Source organism: Canis aureus, chromosome 8, assembly GCF_053574225.1.
Source record: "Canis aureus isolate CA01 chromosome 8, VMU_Caureus_v.1.0, whole genome shotgun sequence".
Lineage (NCBI taxonomy): Eukaryota > Metazoa > Chordata > Mammalia > Carnivora > Canidae > Canis > Canis aureus.
Window position 1 is genome coordinate 16,070,704 of NC_135618.1, and position 17,591 is coordinate 16,088,294.

The window sequence follows — 17,591 nt, forward strand, 5'->3', positions numbered from 1 at the left end:
GATAAGGAAGTGAGAAAAGAAAGTTCATCAAAATATTTTAGCAATTCATAATGTTATATAATATGCAAATATTTTGGTCTAGATCCAAATTCGTAAGTTAAGGAGATATATAAATACTCTGCTTGCATTTCCACAAGTAATGTACAAAAATGGTGTTCAGTCTGAAAGCTATCCTGTTCGTAGCTTTACATCTCTTGCCTGGAATGAAAAGCTCAATGGTAAATTTGAATAACAATGGATATGATGGCATGGTCATTGCAATTAACCCTAGTGTACCAGAAGATGAAAAACTCATTCAAAACATAAAGGTAAGAGAGAAAATTTTATTATCCACTTATTTTTATTTCAGTAAGTATTTTCCATCTATATAGCCAAGGCATGTATACATGCTCACACAGTTATAACTTTTCAAAACTGCTTAGATAGTATTCATCACTTATGCAATATATATCTAAACTGTCAAGATTAACAACTGCTTAGTTTAAGTATAATTTAGCACATATTAGTATTAGTCATTCTCCTAATAAATTATTAGAAGGCCAAATTACAATATTTCTCCAACTTGCGAAGCTAACAGAAAGACCTTAGACCTACTGGAGAATTCTTTTCAAATTTTACCTTAGTAAAGTTACTTTTATAATATTTAAATAGCTAACCTACACTTAATCCCTAGATCTTCATTAAATATTTTTTCAGTTGTTCATACTTGTCAACTCTGAAAAGTTAAAATCTCTGTTATATTTGGTTTTAAAGAAAATATTGCATATTTTTGAAGTTGATTTGTTTAATTTTATTTAGCTTAATCAGTATAATAAAAACATCTTTATATATAGCATTTTAATATATACTATCTTCTTTGATCCTCCAGTATCCCTATAAGGTAAATTATTACCCTTGTTGCATAAATGAGAGAAGCTAAGTGACTCCTACAGTCTTACAAGAAGTGGTAAAATGGAATGTGAAGCCAACGAGACCTACATATTTTTATTTTCATTGCTGCTTGGTAAAACTTTGCCTCTTATGAACACACTCCATATGAAAAAATAATTCAAAATAAATATAGCAAAGTGGTTTTGTTTTCAATTAAGTATAAAACCTACCAAACTTAAACTCTCAACCCAATTATGAGCACCTCTGTTTAATCAAATAAGCAACTTGCCAACAAGCTCTCAGTCTTAATCTCATCCAGAACTCATTCCCCTCTCCAACCCATAATACTGAATGCAGGTCTGGATAGGTAGAAAATAGAGTTGATTTCTGAATATATAAAAATGAGTTTACAGACTAAAGAGAGAATAAAATTCAACTTATTTTTTCGTTAGGCCTTGCCAAAATATTTGGGGAAAGGGAGCTTAGATTTGCCTTCTTATTCCTATATTCACTTTCATGCTCATTTCATTGTGGAATGGTTACCATAAAATATTTTTAATTTTGCCAGGAAATGGTAATTGAAGCTTCAACTTACCTGTTTCATGCCACCAAACGAAGAGTTTATTTTAGGAACGTAAGCATTTTAATTCCACTGACCTGGAAATCAAAATCTGAGTACTTAATGCCAAAACAAGAATCATATGACCAGGTAGGATATTTTATCTAGCTCCTAGACTGCTTTTCTCTTCCTGTGCTTCCTAAAAATTAATACTCATAATTTTTTAGTAATTCCTAGCCACTACTTTAGTAATTAATTTGGTAATTTTACTTGTCTTAACTTTGATAAAAGAAATCCTTGTTTCTATTGTTCTTGTGAAGTTTTGATTTGTTCTTCTGCTTTTTAGGCAGATGTTATAGTTGCCAATCCTTACCTAAAATATGGAGATGATCCCTATACACTCCAATATGGACAATGTGGGGAAAAAGGACAATATATACATTTTACTCCAAACTTCTTGTTGACTAATAATTTGCCTATCTATAGGTCCCGAGGTAGGGATATCTATTTTATACTTCTTTTTCTTAAGATTTTATTTATTTATTAATGAGAGACACAGAGATAGAGAGGCAAAGACATAGGCAGAGAGAGAAGCAGGCTCCATGCAGGGAGCCTGATGTGGGACTTGATCCCAGGACTCCAGGATCATGCCCCAGGCCGAAGGCAGGTGCTAAACCGCTGAGCCACCGAGGAGTCCCTGTATTTTATACTTCTATTTTTATTTCCATTGGCAACAAATATGACACTGTGATTAATGGTATTTTTAAAGATCTTAAAAAGAGAGAAATAAGTACTAATTAATATCTTTGGAAATATGCCAACATAATTATATTTCTTTGTGTGTATTTAATAAAAATAATAAATTTAAAAATGTCATAAATACTAACATTTTTGACATAATGAAAGGTGTCAGTTTCTAAGTTCTCTGACTCAATTAGGCAGGGGGACATAAGATACATGGACACTTATTAAAATATTGTTAAGTATTAATTTATAAGTAATAATATTCTCTCATAGGCAGAGTATTTGTCCATGAGTGGGCCCATCTCCGATGGGGAGTATTTGATGAATATAATGTGGACCAGCCATTCTATATTTCCAGAAAGAACACTATTGAAGCAACAAGGTATCATTGTATTGAACAAATGTGTTTTTGAATCTTTTCACTTATTATTTTTAAATTTTCTATTAGGCAAACAAAAGCCATCTCTGTGGTTAAATGCTCATACAGTTCATTGCACTGTCCAACCTGCCCCACTATGTATATGTCCAACTATTTCTGGGGATTCTACCTTGAAATCAAGATCAATCAGGAATTGGGACTCATTTCAGTATTCATGGGGATTGTACTAAAATATGTTATTGTCACAGGAGAAAGGAAAAAGCTGTAGCCTAATCCTTGAGATATCTGAGAACTGGAGTTCAAGTTCCTACCATATCCTTTATTTCATTTATTTATTTATTTCCCCAATCTTTTATTCTATTTAATTCATAAGTCTTTAAGGTGAACCTGTTTCACTGAAATCAACTAAACTACTAGAGCTTCATGTTAAATATATTTCATTCTTCATTTAATCTTAAGCTAAAAAAAGTATTTTTCATAAGTGAGTAAATGATTTTTAAAAGTAAATGTTTTTTATTATTATATTTCTTAAATCTAAATATAATTCTGGGTAGAATAAGACAGGTCCTATTAGTAATAGATGAGATATTCAAATATGGAATATTTAAAGAGTATTAAAGAACAATAGAAATCAGTGTAATTGGAAACAAGTCTTTGGGATAAAAAACATATTATAGAAAAGAGGTATGAGAGAAACATGCCTCTCCCCATGTCCTTCACATTGTTTGCTTTATCCTTACTGAGCTGCCTGGAGTCTCATGCAGACAGGTTTCTTACCCCATGCAACTCCTCCCCGTACCACCTCCCTTATACAACAATGCTTGTTCATTCTTTCAGGCTCAGTTTAAACATTTATTCCCCAGGTGTCTTTTTCCTCTCCCTCCATTTCGTATTAGATGTGAGAGTGTCTCCAAAGCAACACACATGGCCTTCTCACACACAGAGCAGTAGTAATCTGTGTAATTTTATTTTCCACACTAGACTTTAAGAATCTTGAGGCCTTTTTTTTTTTTTTTAATCCCTTAGACTTCAGCCTGGCACAAAGTAAAGTAAAAGCTAAACAAAGAATTTATCAAATAACAAATTTTTGATAAGTCAGTGAAAAATAAATAGGTTTTATCAGTCATAAAAAGAGATATGTTAGTAAAAACAAGTATCTAAAGTAATATTTAAAGAACTCCCACTGTGTGTCAGGCACTTTGAAGAAGGGTAAGTTTAATTTTCAGGTTTAGTCTAGAGCTAACTCTCTTGGAATATATGACTTGCCATCTCCTTTAACCCTTCCAATACAAAAAAATTTATCTAAGTGGATTAATATCATGATGCTTAATATTAAAGCAGAGTAAAAGTAAATCCTACAGATAAACAGGAACTCTTTAGAATCTTTTATCCACACTCCACCCCTCATTCCTTGCCAGGGACTTGACAATTATCATAAAGACAAAATGGTTTGTTTGAATGCACAAGCATTTCAAAGAAAGGTTTATTTCATCCTTCTAACTCAGCGGTCTTCAAAATGTAAATTGCAAAATGCTATAAACACAAACACATATAAACACATGGTTTTGTATGTATGGTATACATGCATATATGTATACATCTATATAGCAATATGTGTGTATGTGTTTATATCCTATGTAGAAATTTAAGAGGGTTCTCAGCATAATGTTGACTCTCTCGTCCCCACTAGGAAGCCACTCTACTGTATCTCTTAACTCATTTTATCTTTACAATAGTCCTATAGTTTAGGAAATATCTTTAGCTCAAGATCACAAGGATTATAGATTAAGTGATCACGTTAATGAATAATGAATGTTAATAACTATGAATTGGCATGATTATTCTTGTTGACACCAATTGTAAGTAGGGTAAGACATTTTGCCTACTGTGAAAATGAAATATTTGTCTGTGATCTATAGAAATTATCATTAAGGGAAAGGTTGTAGGATGTTAGTCATTTTTCATGATTTCTGGTCTTACATACAAGTGTAATTTAATTCTTTCATCATAGATGTTCAACTCATATTACTGGCATTAATGTGGTTTTCAAGGAATGTCAGGGAAGCAGCTGTATAACAAGGCAATGCAGGCGTGACTCAAAGACAGGGCTCTATGAAGCAAAATGTACATTTATCCCAGAAAAATCCCAGACTACAAGGGACTCCATAATGTTTATGCAAAGTCTTGATTCTGTAAGTACCTTCTTTTTCTAATTTCACAATGGAATAGTTCAGGAAAAATTAGTTAAGGAAGCTGGATTTTCTACAATGAAGTTATGTATACCAATAGAAAGTAAGGAGATTAGTCAGACAAATAACCAATGCCTATTTTCTCCAGCCTGTGTCAGGGTGTGTCTGGAATTTTTTTTTTTTTTTTTATTAACCTGTTCTTTTTCTTCAGAAGTAGAACTGCTCCCTTTTCATTGATGCCACATAATTTCTTACATCCTTTCCCTCATTTGACTCTGTGGATTTGTGTAGCTCTAAAACTACAACCTCACTTTTAATTCTGTTTCCTAAGTGTTAGTCATACTACTTTTCCAAAGTAATTCATTCTATAACTTTAGAAAAGTACTGACATTCTAGACTTTCTAGAACTTTCTAAAGTACGAGATGTATTTATTAAAGTACATCAAGCTATTGCAAAGTGATACTGTGAAAATGTACATGGTTCTGTTTCTACATAACAAACTTAAGGGAAAAGTTCACAATTACCAGTCTCATCAATTATAAAATAATAACACAATAATTCAAGTTTTAAAGCTAAAGTTTGACCTGAAATATCTGGTTTCAATGCATAAAGCTCAGTGGATAAGAACAGATGCCTTGGAGTCACAAAGACTTGCTATCAAAACCCTGTCTGTCATTTTCAAACTGTGTCACTACGAGCAAACTGCTAAATCTGAGATTTAGTTCTCTCATCTCATAAATGGGAATTATAATACTTCAGTGTCTTTGTTCTTAGGTAGTATGAATAAAGTGTGATCATAGTGCTTAGCATAAGATGAACACAAAATAAACTTTAAAGTTTTAATTTTTAAAATTTATATAAATATTTAGATAATAGTCCATTGTCTCTTTCCTTGGATAAGTCCAATGTTAATTAATGTAAACTTATTATAGTCACCTAATGAAGGTTTCTAAACATGTAAAAAAAAGATTTTTAAATATGAAAATTATCAAAAACAAATCAATATATACTACCTCTAGATAGTAAGACTAGCTTATTTAAAAGGAGCAAGTTTCTACATACCAAATCACTAGCAAAAAATACTTCTTTGGGTAGAGATTTGTAAAGGCCTATTAGTCCCAATAAAATTTAAAATTGTTTGAGCCTAGCCTAGAGCATGATGCAGATGCAGAACTTGAGTAAAAAACATAGACTTGATATTTGCTTCTAAAACTCTTGAATCCAATTAGATATTTAAGTAGAAGTTGTTTTCTAGTCTAAAAAAGGTCCCTCCTAGAAATATTTGAAATGCAAGTTAAAAAAAGTTTACTTTAACCTGAAGAATCTAGATCAGAATTCAGCATCCAACTAGATATAAGATCATGTGACACGAGAGGATAATTGGAATACGTACAGTCTATACCAAGCTATAACTACCAAGAGCATCCGTCAGGAGATAACTCATGCTGCCTACCTGAGAAATGAATAATAATGAAGAAGATCATATAGCTGAAATACGGAGGGCAACTAACTATATAAGCAATGTCTCAGAGATAAATACTGAACATCTTGTCCAGATTAACACTAACTTATTTTCAAAACCCAGATTAAATAAATTGCATAGCATCTGTACCTAGGGCATCAACTCAGACCCAAAAGAGATATGATCTGAAATACTGAATGCTCAATTCCATGATTTCCATCCTTTAACTTCATTATTCCTACTTAATACTGTGTTACAAGCTGATATCATTACCTTAATTCTTTCAGGAAGATAACCATACTAGCAGTGAAGAGGAAAATGGAGTGAGATGATTGAGAAGGCAGGAGACTAGAAGTGCCCCCCTCCCCACATGCACTCTCTCTCCCTAATAAATAAAATATCTTTAAAAATATTATTTCTAATAATCTGAGGCTTACTGCAAGATGAATTCCTTCTTGAATGTTCCATTAATTTATGGGAGCATTTTCCCAAGTTACTAAGTTTTCAAAACTTGAGAGGATTTTCACAAATTGCATAGTAAGGAAACATCATTTGGCAGAATTACTAGATACAACTCATCATTTGCAACTGAAAAAGAAGCAATCACATTTCCTCATTTTCTCCCTAGATTTTATTACTTTCTCAGGAAGAGTATGTAAGTCAGAGTTCACTAGAGCCAGTAATAATTCAGCTTGTTAAAATATCTGTTCTCAAGTTTCTTGGTCAACTATAAAGATATAGAAAACATTTAGGCAATTAAATAAGGTCATTTTCTTTATCCCACTTTTAAAGGGCAACTAGAAATTACTGCAAATCCAGTCCCTTTTCCACTAAACTTAATTCAAGCCTGAGTCACCCAGGAGTCCAGAAGGGAAAATAAGTTAATTTAAGCAGTTGTGCCAGTTGCCACTCTTTGCCCCCACCTCCCCACCGACTGCCATGATCTCTTATTATGTAAAAGAATTACCAAAAAACTTTCCAGTGATGGTTTCACCTTGCTTCCTCTCTGCTGAGGTATGCAAAATGGATGTCAGATTGTTATAAAATGATTTTTAATTGTCAGGAGATAAAATCTGTGGAGGATGTTCCAGCCTGCTACATATTTGGAAAGGAAAGTAATGCTTACCAATTATTATATTTGAGTCTTCTAAATTATTTTTTTCCAGGTAACTGAATTTTGTACAGCAGAAACTCACAATACAGAAGCTCCAAACCTACAAAACAAAATGTGTAATAGCAGAAGCACATGGGATATAATTATGAACTCTGAAGATTTTCAGAATGCATCTCCCATGACAGGAACAGATCCACCACCTCATCCTACATTTTCATTGCTGAAGTCCAAACAGCGAGTAGTCTGCTTGGTACTTGATAAATCTGGAAGCATGAGTTCGGTAAAACATTTATTTGTTAGCTCTCTTAAATTAAGTAGTTAAGCTATTAGAAATATAATTTAATCTTAGGTTTAATTCTATTAAGTTAACTAAAATACATATTTATTATTATAATAAATTTTAGTACAATGATTCTATATAGACAAGTACTAGGAGATAAAATACTATAATAAAAATAATTGTTATATTAAGATGATTGGACTATGGATTATGTTTATTCTTTGAGTTCTAACAAACCAGAAATACTATAACTGAACAAAAAAAAATTTCATCCATAATTCCACCATTGAGCGTATGTCATTCTAGTCTTTCTTGTGCATTTGTTTTTCCTCCTCAAAAATGTGATCATATTTTACATAGTATTTTATAATACGATTTTTTTTGAAACCCCACAGGCGCTTAGGAGTTCCTGTATGATTTTTTTACTTATATACCTTAAAAACTCCCTATGGAAAAAAAATGATTTCGTGATGTAATTTTTAATGGTGGTATCATATGCACATATTATAATTTAGTCAACCCTGTTTAGAGTTTTCAACTTGTTACAAAAATTAGGTTGCAATGTACATTTCTGTATGCATTTTAAATTATTTTCTTAGTAGAAATTCCTGAATAAAACTTAAATAAAAAGGCATAGATTGTTTTATTTTATTTATTTATTCATGAGAGACACATGAGAGAAGCAGAGACATAGGGAGAAAGAGAAGCAGGCTCCCTGAGGGGAGAGCCCAATGCAGAACTCGATCCCAGGACCTGAGCCAAAGGCAGATACTCAACTACTGAGCCACGCAGGTGCCCCAGATTTTTAAGACTTTACTAAGTATAACATGACTGATTTTCAAATTTTTTCTTTAATATTATTTCTTTTAAATAAAATAAAGGAATCAAATTCTAAAATATGGTAATCAATTACTATCATGATCTCTCGCTCACGAACAACTTGGTCTTTCACTAATCTGTCAAGATTTGAGGAGACTCAGGAATTGTTCAGACATCTTTTTCTTGCAGGAAGACCGTCTCTTTCAAATGAATCAAGCAGCAGAACTGTTCTTGATTCAAATTATTGAAAAGGGATCCTTGACTGGTATGGTCACATTTGAAAGTTCTGCTACAATCCAAAATTACCTAACAGAAATAACTGATCATAATGCTTATGAAAAGATCCTTGCAAACCTGCCTCAAGCAGCCGGTGGTGGAACTTCAATTTGCAGTGGTCTCAGGGCAGGATTCCAGGTAAAATAAAAATGCTTTTCTAAATGTCATTTGTTTTTTACCATTGCTTTTATTTTTACTCCATTATCTTTGAACAAGGGTCATGAGCTCATAGGTCCCGTATCTAAATAATATACATTTTTAAAAGACTCCCCAACTGTCTGTTATTTAGAGCTGGAGCCTCTCTGAATGTAGTTATTCCCTCAACATACTCTTCAGGCATTAAATTGCATTGGGAGTAGTTAAGTAAGGGAAGAAAAATCCAGTGTGCATGTAATCACTGTGATTTTATTGAGGAGCTCTCCATTTCTTTATCATTTCCACAGTCTGAACTACTATGAGTAGACAATAATGCTGTAGAGGAGACTGCGGAAGAGGGAAATTTAGTACTATTTCTATGTTATAAAGAAAACCCTAGTTCAAGTTAAACTGACAATTAAAAATCACAAAGATAGACGTAGTTCCTCAAGCAGTATAGTACCAAACCCAAGACACATTAGGTGGAAGTTTAGTGAAATAAAAATTTTGAAATAAAATATTGGGAACAATATTTTATTTTGAGCATTACATTAACCTGCCTAATGGTATGCATTTGAATTTCTTCCAACCTTTAAGATAGCTTCTGTTTAAGCCTATTTATTGACAATTTTTAAGTCACAAATACAGAAAACTGCTTTCCTTCACTGACCCTCCTATTGCTTCAGCTAAAAAAGTGGAAATTATCACCCTTTTCTCAGGTCTTTAATTAATACCATCTCTTAGCTTTCTTGTGGAGTCTATTTTTTATAAAGCATATTGGTTTAAGGAAGCACGCAGGCTCTGAATTCAGGTAAACCTGAGATTCTGGCTCTATTATTTATTAGCAAAATGACCTTGGGTAAGTTATCAACTCAAAGTCTCAGTTTACTCAACTAAGGAAATGTGGAAAACAACAGTACCTATTTCATTTGTGAGAATTATAAGTGCTCAAGAAAGGACTTCTATTATAATAAACATAATTCTTATAGATGTCTATTTGCTTCTAAAATATGATAGTACTAAATCTTAGAAATATGTCTTAATGTTTGAACATATTGGTTCATATGTTCTTCTTAATATATTTTGATATATATCTTATGATATTTTGACCTGAGTCTATTGCTGAACAGATTATGTCAAGTCACAAAATTACAAATACCTCTTAATTACTTTTAAAATGAAACCATAGCAACATATAAGCATTTTACTTGCACAATCATAACAGCTAAAATTTATTGATCATATACTACATTACTGCCTGTGTTAAGTACATGTATGATCTTGTTTACCTTACCATTACTTTTTTAGTCATGTATTATTATTATATCCATTTTGCACAAAAGGAAATTGAGTTTCAGAGTAATCAAATATCATTCTTAAGATCATAAAGTAGTTGGTAAATCTAGGTAGGATTCAAAACCTTGTCTTTCTTATTCCAAAATCCAAAAAGCTAATCACTACACTGAGCTATTTACAGAACTCTATTATATATGGGTGCAGGGATATACTAAACACTAGATATTATATTTAGCAAATGGCAGAGGGAAACTTTACTCTCAATTTGTTTGACCAAGGATTTTTAGCCAATACTCTTGACAGAAGTCAGAAAGATACAAAAAAAACTATAATACTTGGTAAATTTATAAACTTCCTACTTTACGGCAGGTCAATGATTTTTTCCAGGAAATTCTCAGATTCTTCGATGATCAACTAAAATACATAAAAAGGCACATCATTTAACTTGGCATATCTGCCTTTAGTCATGACTTTGCAAATGCTGTCTAGTATTGCCAAAACTGCTTGAGTCTTTTGCCTTTACCTCAAGCATCTCCCGGGATAATAATAACTAACATGCACTTAGTACTTACTATATGCTAGGCATTGTTCTAAGTGTTTTTTTCTTCCTCCTCTCTTGGGTAGCATGAATATATTTGAAAGAATTAGAAGCACTGTTAACACTGTCTTTAAAAACCTCCAAGGCCATTGTACATTACATTAAATTCCATGCCAACTCAGCCTGGAATGACAATACAAAAAGTTTCCTTTAGCCTACTCTGAAGCAGAGGCCTAAAGACTTCTCCAAGACTAAAGAGTAGGTTTGTTTTTATTTTAAATTTATTAAGATATGATATTTTATATTAATAATCTTTTTCACTACCAGGCAATTATCCACAGTAACCAGAATACTTCTGGTTCTGAAATTGTATTACTAACAGATGGGGAAGATGATAACATAAGCTTATGCTTCGAGGAGGTAAAGAAAAGTGGTTCAGTCATCCACACCATTGCTCTGGGACCTTCTGCTGCCAAAGAACTGGAGATTCTGTCAAATATGACAGGTAAACCTTTGGAAAATAGTTTGAATAGAAAATATATTTTTAGTCTTTCCCATTTCCAAGCTCTTTCTCGTTAAGCCATAAAACTGCTCAAAAATTTCCTATCCTAAAAATTAATCTTGTCCCTTCCTTGTCGTTCAAATTAATCTCTCCTCTCCCCCCAACTTCCTGCATTTCTACCTATGTCAGCTTCTTCTAATATTAGTCAATATTCTCCATCTTCATTCATTTCTCATCACTTTCTACCAATACCACCAAATTGAAACTTCTTTCTCCATGGCTACTAATGACTTTCTCAACTCCAAAATTCTTTTTTTTTTTTTAAGATTTTATTTATTTATTCATAGACACACACACACACACACACACACACAGAGAGAGAGAGAGAGATTGGGGCAGAGACACAGGCAGAGGGAGAAGCAGGCTCCATGCAGGGAGCCCGACGTGGGACTCGATCCTGGGCCTCCAGGATCACACCCCAGGCTGCAGGCGGCGCTAAACCGCTGCATCACAGGGGCTGCCCAACTCCAAAATTCTTGCTCATATTTGTCCTGTTCAATCCTACAGTCAAGATTCAGATAGCACTAATTCATAGAAGAAATGGAAACCTACAGAAGTACAAACAATTTGCTCAAGGCAGTAATTAAAGCCCTGCTTACCAATTCTTGCACCCAGCAATCTATCCTTTTTCATTCCTTTTCTTTTTAGAGAAAGAGAGCATGGGTGTGCATGTTAGCATGGTGGGGTAGGGGGAGAAGGAGAGAGAGGAGAGAATCGTAAGCAGGCTCCACACCCAACACAGAGCCCATGGAGGGGCTGGATCTCCTGACTCTGAGGTTATAACCCAAGCCAAAATCAAGAGTCAGATACCTAACCGACTGAGCCACCTGGGCCCCCCCATCCTTTTCTATTCCTTACAACTATGTAATTTCTCTCTTTGTTAACTCGTATATTATTTATTTTCTCATTTATTTTCTAATTAATTCTAGACTGTTATTCCCTAAATTGTTTTGGCATGCCTTAAACACAACTAAAAATAAGCAGCTGTTTCAAAAAATTATCTTAAATTTCATTTTTATAACATTATTTAGTTGTTAGATCAGCTTTACTAATGTGGTAGGCCCTTATATCTAATGATTGATATAAAAACAATAATATTTGCCAGTTCTTGGTTTTCTTCAAATTTATATTGATAAGAGCACAAGAACAAGTATGATTTTCCCAATTAAAATTAGTATTATAAAAGTAAATATAATTCCATTTTAGGAGGACATCGTTTTTATGCCAATAAAGACATAAATGGCCTTATTGATGCTTTCAGTAGAATTTCATCTAGAAGCGGCAGCATCACGCAGCAGGCTATTCAGGTTGGTATCTCAGAAAAATTATTTGCCTTCCACATTTATGATAAATTTCCATTATCCTAAAAAGGCATTTCTTTTTCTAATAAAAAACTCTTTTGCCTGAAAATATTTCTTATTGAATTTTCTTTTCTGTGACACTTGTAGCCATCTTTTCATTTATCTCTTCTTTGTAATTATAAGTGATTTTATTTGGAAAATTCTTCAAAAGAATTCTTATTTTATTGAAATCTTAGACATAAATTTAGAATTACTCTGAACTGACAAAACTTTGAAATTTTATTAACTATAATTACAAAATGGTTCTGTGTTCTTTGTTTTATTTATATAACAGTTGGAAAGTAAAGCCTTGAATGTTACAGGGAAGAAATGGATAAATGGTACAGTGCCTGTGGATAGTACAATTGGAAATGACACTTTCTTTGTTGTCACATGGACAATACAAAAGCCAGAAATTATTCTCCAAGATCCAAAAGGAACAAAATATAAAACCTCAGATTTCAAAGAAAATAAACTAAATATTCGGTCTGCTCGACTTCAAATACCAGGGACTGCAGAGGTAAGAATATTCTTTTATTTTCACCGTGATTTATCTATCAATTTAGAGGGGGGAAGGTAACATCTACTACATTGTCAATGTATTTTTTAAAGATTTTATTTTTATTTATTCATGAGACACTGAGAGAGGCAGAGGGAGGGAGAAACAGGCTCCATGCAGGGAACCTGACGTAGGACTCGATCCCAGGACTGCAGTATCACGCCCTGGGCTGAAGGCAGCGCTAAACTGCTGAGCCACCCAGGCTGCCCTACACTGTCAATATTAAAGCAACAACAGATTATCTGTCATTAAAAAAAAAAAAAAAAAAAAAACAAGACGAGTACCTGGGTGGCATCAGTTAAACATCCAACTCTTGATTTTGGCTCAGGTCATGATTTTGGGGTCCTGAGATGGAGCTTCATGTTGGGCTCTGTGCTCAGCGAGGAATCCATTTAAGAATCTCTCCCTCCAGGGATCCTTGGGTGGCGCAGTGGTTTAGCGCCTGCCTTTGGCCAGGGCATGATCCTGGAGTCCCCAGATCGAGTCCCGAGCCGAGTCCCATGTCGGGCTCCCTGCATGGAGCCTGCTTTTCCCTCTGCCTGTGTCTCTGCCTCTCTCCCTCCATGTCTCTCATGATTAAATAAATAAAATCTTTAAAAAAAAAAAAAAAAAGAATCTCTCCCTCGGGCAGCCCCAGTGGCTCAGTGGTTTAGCACCACCTTTGGCCCAGGGCGTGATCCTGGAGACCTGGGATCAAGTCCCACTTCGGGCTCCCTGCATGGAGCCTGCTTCTCCCTTTGCCTGTGTCTCTGCCTCTGTGTGTGTGTGTGTGTGTGTGTGTGTGTGTGTCTTGTGAATAAATAAATAAAATCTTTAAAAAAATTTTTTTTAATTAAAAAAAAAAAGAATCTCTCCCTCTGTCCTTCTCTCTGCTCCTCCCCCACTCCCGCTCTTTCTCAGTCTCATTCTCCCTCAAAATAAATAAATAAGTCTTTTTTAAAAGCCAAGTACAATAGAGATTTATAGTCATGCTATTTACTAGCTTATATAATTGAATAGTAAAAATCATTACTATTACTCTGCTTAAATTTCTAAATAATTTTGTATTCAAAACAAGAATAAGAAAATATTATAAAAGCTCTCAAATAGATATGTTCAATTTTCAGACAGGTACTTGGACTTATAGTCTTCTAAATAAACATGCCAACTCTCAAATGCTAACGGTGACAGTGACTACTCGAGCAAGAAGTCCTACCACACTCCCAGTAATTGCAACTGCTCACATGAGCCAAAGTACAACACATTACCCTAGCCCAATGATTGTTTATGCACAAGTCAGTCAAGGGTTTTTGCCTGTTTTGGGAATCAATGTAACAGCCATTATAGAAACTGAAGATGGACATCAAGTAATACTGGAGCTCTGGGACAATGGTGCAGGTAATAAGAATCTGCATCAATTTCCACTTAACCTAAAATCCTGCTATAGTCATATAACATAGAAATCAATATTTACTACATTGCAAATAAATTTATTTTTAAGTAAATAAATGTTTATTTTAATGTTTTTAATACTTTTTACTCTGTTATCTTGACTATACATAAATATGAGCACATTTATCTTCTTTAAATTTTATGAACAATTTTACCTTCCTCGTGGAAATGGAGTATAATTTTTCTCTATTTTCATTAGTGTCAGCGTTTTGCATCTGCATCTTCTAGTTTAGTTACATTTTCTTCATTTTGTTAAGATTCCTTTAAAAAATAATAATAGTTAATGTTAACTGAATGCTTACCACGAATTACTTTTCCAAGGTCAAAGGTTAGCAAGCAGCCAAGCCAGGCTCTGAACCAAGAAGTCTGATTCTGAGATTCATGTACTTAAACCACTGTGCTATCTATACTCACTCCCAAAATGACTGCCAACACTAGTGCTCATGAATAGTTAGGACTGTCACTGTTACTCTTTTGAATGGTTAGTTATTATATTATAATATTTAGGCGCTGATACTGTGAAGAATGATGGCATCTACTCAAGATATTTTACAGATTACCATGGAAATGGTAGATACAGTTTAAAAGTACATGCCCAGGCGAAAAACAACATGGCTAGACTAAGTTTAAGACAACAGCAGAACAAAGCTCTGTATATACCAGGCTACGTTGAAAATGGTAAGTGGCATTAAAATAGAAATGCGTCATCTGTTTAGGTAAGTTACATGTGGCAAGCACTGAAAATATTAAATACTATGGAAAATATAAGTATACAGTTATATAATCATCTGCATATTTCAAAACCATAATCATGTTAATAAACTTAAACACAGGACTATGCTTCCAACATATTTTGTTTACATCCTCCTCACTTCATTTCATTTACATAAAAAAAAATTACTGAGCACCTCCCTATGTGGGAAGCATTGTGCTAAAAGCTATAGCTACTAAGATAAATAAGATACATTACTTGTCCTCAAAGAAATTTACAGTTAAGTAATAAAGACAGTTATGTTGAGATAGTTTTAACATTGCATAATGTCTCCTCATCAATTTTAAAATGACACTAACAAAACAAGATTTTCTACTAAAGGCTGTTACTTTTTCAATGTCCACAATCAATATTAACCCCTCTACAGCTGCAAGATAAGATTACAAGATAAAGAACAGGCATAGCACCATGAAAGGTCATAAAACTACTTTTTTTGGTAGGTAAAATTATACTGAACCCACCCAGGCCTGAAGTCAAAGATGACAAGGCAGAGGCTGAAATAGAAGACTTCAGCCGACTAACCTCTGGAGGGTCATTTACTGTATCAGGAGCTCCTCCTGCTGGTAATCATACCCACGTGTTCCCACCTGGCAAAATCACAGACCTTGAGGCTAAGGTTAAAGAAGATCACATACAACTATCATGGACTGCCCCTGGCAAAGTCCTTGATAAAGGAAAAGGTAAGTTTCATATTATGTTTTAAAATATATAAAAGAAATCTCTTTGGCTTTCATTTGCTAGGAATTTTCTAATGCCCTACTTATAAATAACAGGTATGAAGCATTTACTATGGGCCATTACTCACCTACTCTTAGATGTAAAAACTGAAGTTCCAAGAGATGAACTTGGAATATATAAATATATTTCTATATTTAATAACTTAGAAATCTAACCCACTCTTGTCAATTATGTTGTGCCAAACTGCCACTTACAATATGAACCATCTTAGAAATGACTTTGAGAAGAATGAGTTAACAGCTTTCTATTGCATTCTCTTCTAACAAAGAAGTTTTTCTAAGTGTTTCTGTACCTGTACAATTTCATTCATTCATTATCTTTTGTTGAATTTTCAAACACTATTAGGTTCCTAAGAAATAATCTCTATTCTCACAGTCAGTTGAGTGCAGAAGCCATCTTCTGCAAATAAACACACAATTGTACAGAATGTGATGAGATTAGTTGTAAGCACAACAATGGCAGCCATTGGAAGGCCACAAATTTTTGGTCAGGGGTTAAGATCACAAGATAGATCTCAAAAAGCTTCCCTGGGAAGACTATCCCTGACCTAAGTTTTAAAGAATGAAAGGAGTTAGCCAAGTTAAGTGAAGGTGTCCCACAGAGAGAGAGGATCACATGAAGAGAAACTCACTAGTTGAAGAGATTTGGCCATGGAGTTTGAATAAAGTTCAAGGCTGAAATATCTCATTCATTGCAAGTTCCTTGTAAGAAATTGCCCTGGTTCTAAAAAGTCGAGTCACTTTATCTATACCTTAAACTGAATTTAACTACTATTTATTGAATGCCTATCGTATTCCAACATTGTGCTAGACTAGTAGATTCTTTTGAGATAAAGCCAATCTTGCTATTTTCTCTTAAAGAGGGAAAATGAAAGCAATATGCAATATTGATATCGATATCGATATATACAATATCTCAGGGCTTGTCAGAGCTGAAAAGCCCAATGTTCAGTACTCTTTCTCCTGGGTTACAATAAACCTCACACATTCTCAAAAGAAATGACGCTTTTTAATCTTTCATTTCCTGTATTACATTTTTCAAAGCTGTATTTTTTTATATTATAAAAGGAAAAAATAATTCTAAAACCAAAAAAAACCCCATAGAATACCTACAAAGAGCTCTTTTGTACTTCAATGTTGAAAACTCTTATCATGACAACTTCTGAAATACATGATTTTTTTCATGCTATGATCCTTAAAAATACGGCAGAAGAACAACAACAAAAATCCCTCCACAAAAAAAGCCACAAATAAAATTACCTGACCAAATGCTTAATTCGGAATTCAATTCAGTCAAGATCATGCCTTTAGTTCAAGATTGGGTTCATAATTAATGCCCTCATGTCAGTTATAGGAACTAAAAAAAGAAAGATTGCATTACATCTGGACCCTAGGAGAGAAAGAACTTCACTATGTTTAAGCACAAATGCATAAAACTAGGTGGGATCTAATCTCCTTTTCCTTGTGACAAATGAAAAGAAGTTGTAGTCGATATCAAGTGCTACCATCAAGCATTGCAAAAGAAGGT

At 33.7% G+C, this 17,591-nt stretch overlaps 1 long non-coding RNA gene across 4 annotated transcripts in view; it reads right to left on the bottom strand.

The window, feature by feature from the left end:
• The window catches only part of LOC144318381 (uncharacterized), an 89,996-nt gene that overhangs the window by 31,093 nt on the left and 41,312 nt on the right, over positions 1-17,591 (bottom strand). The window contains exons 3-4 of one of the 4 annotated variants that reach the window (XR_013384255.1): positions 14,710-14,815; positions 7,331-7,418 (exon numbers count right to left, since the gene is read on the bottom strand). This is a non-coding gene — a long non-coding RNA (uncharacterized LOC144318381). The other 3 variants (XR_013384259.1, XR_013384258.1, XR_013384256.1) reach the window with 3 other exon arrangements.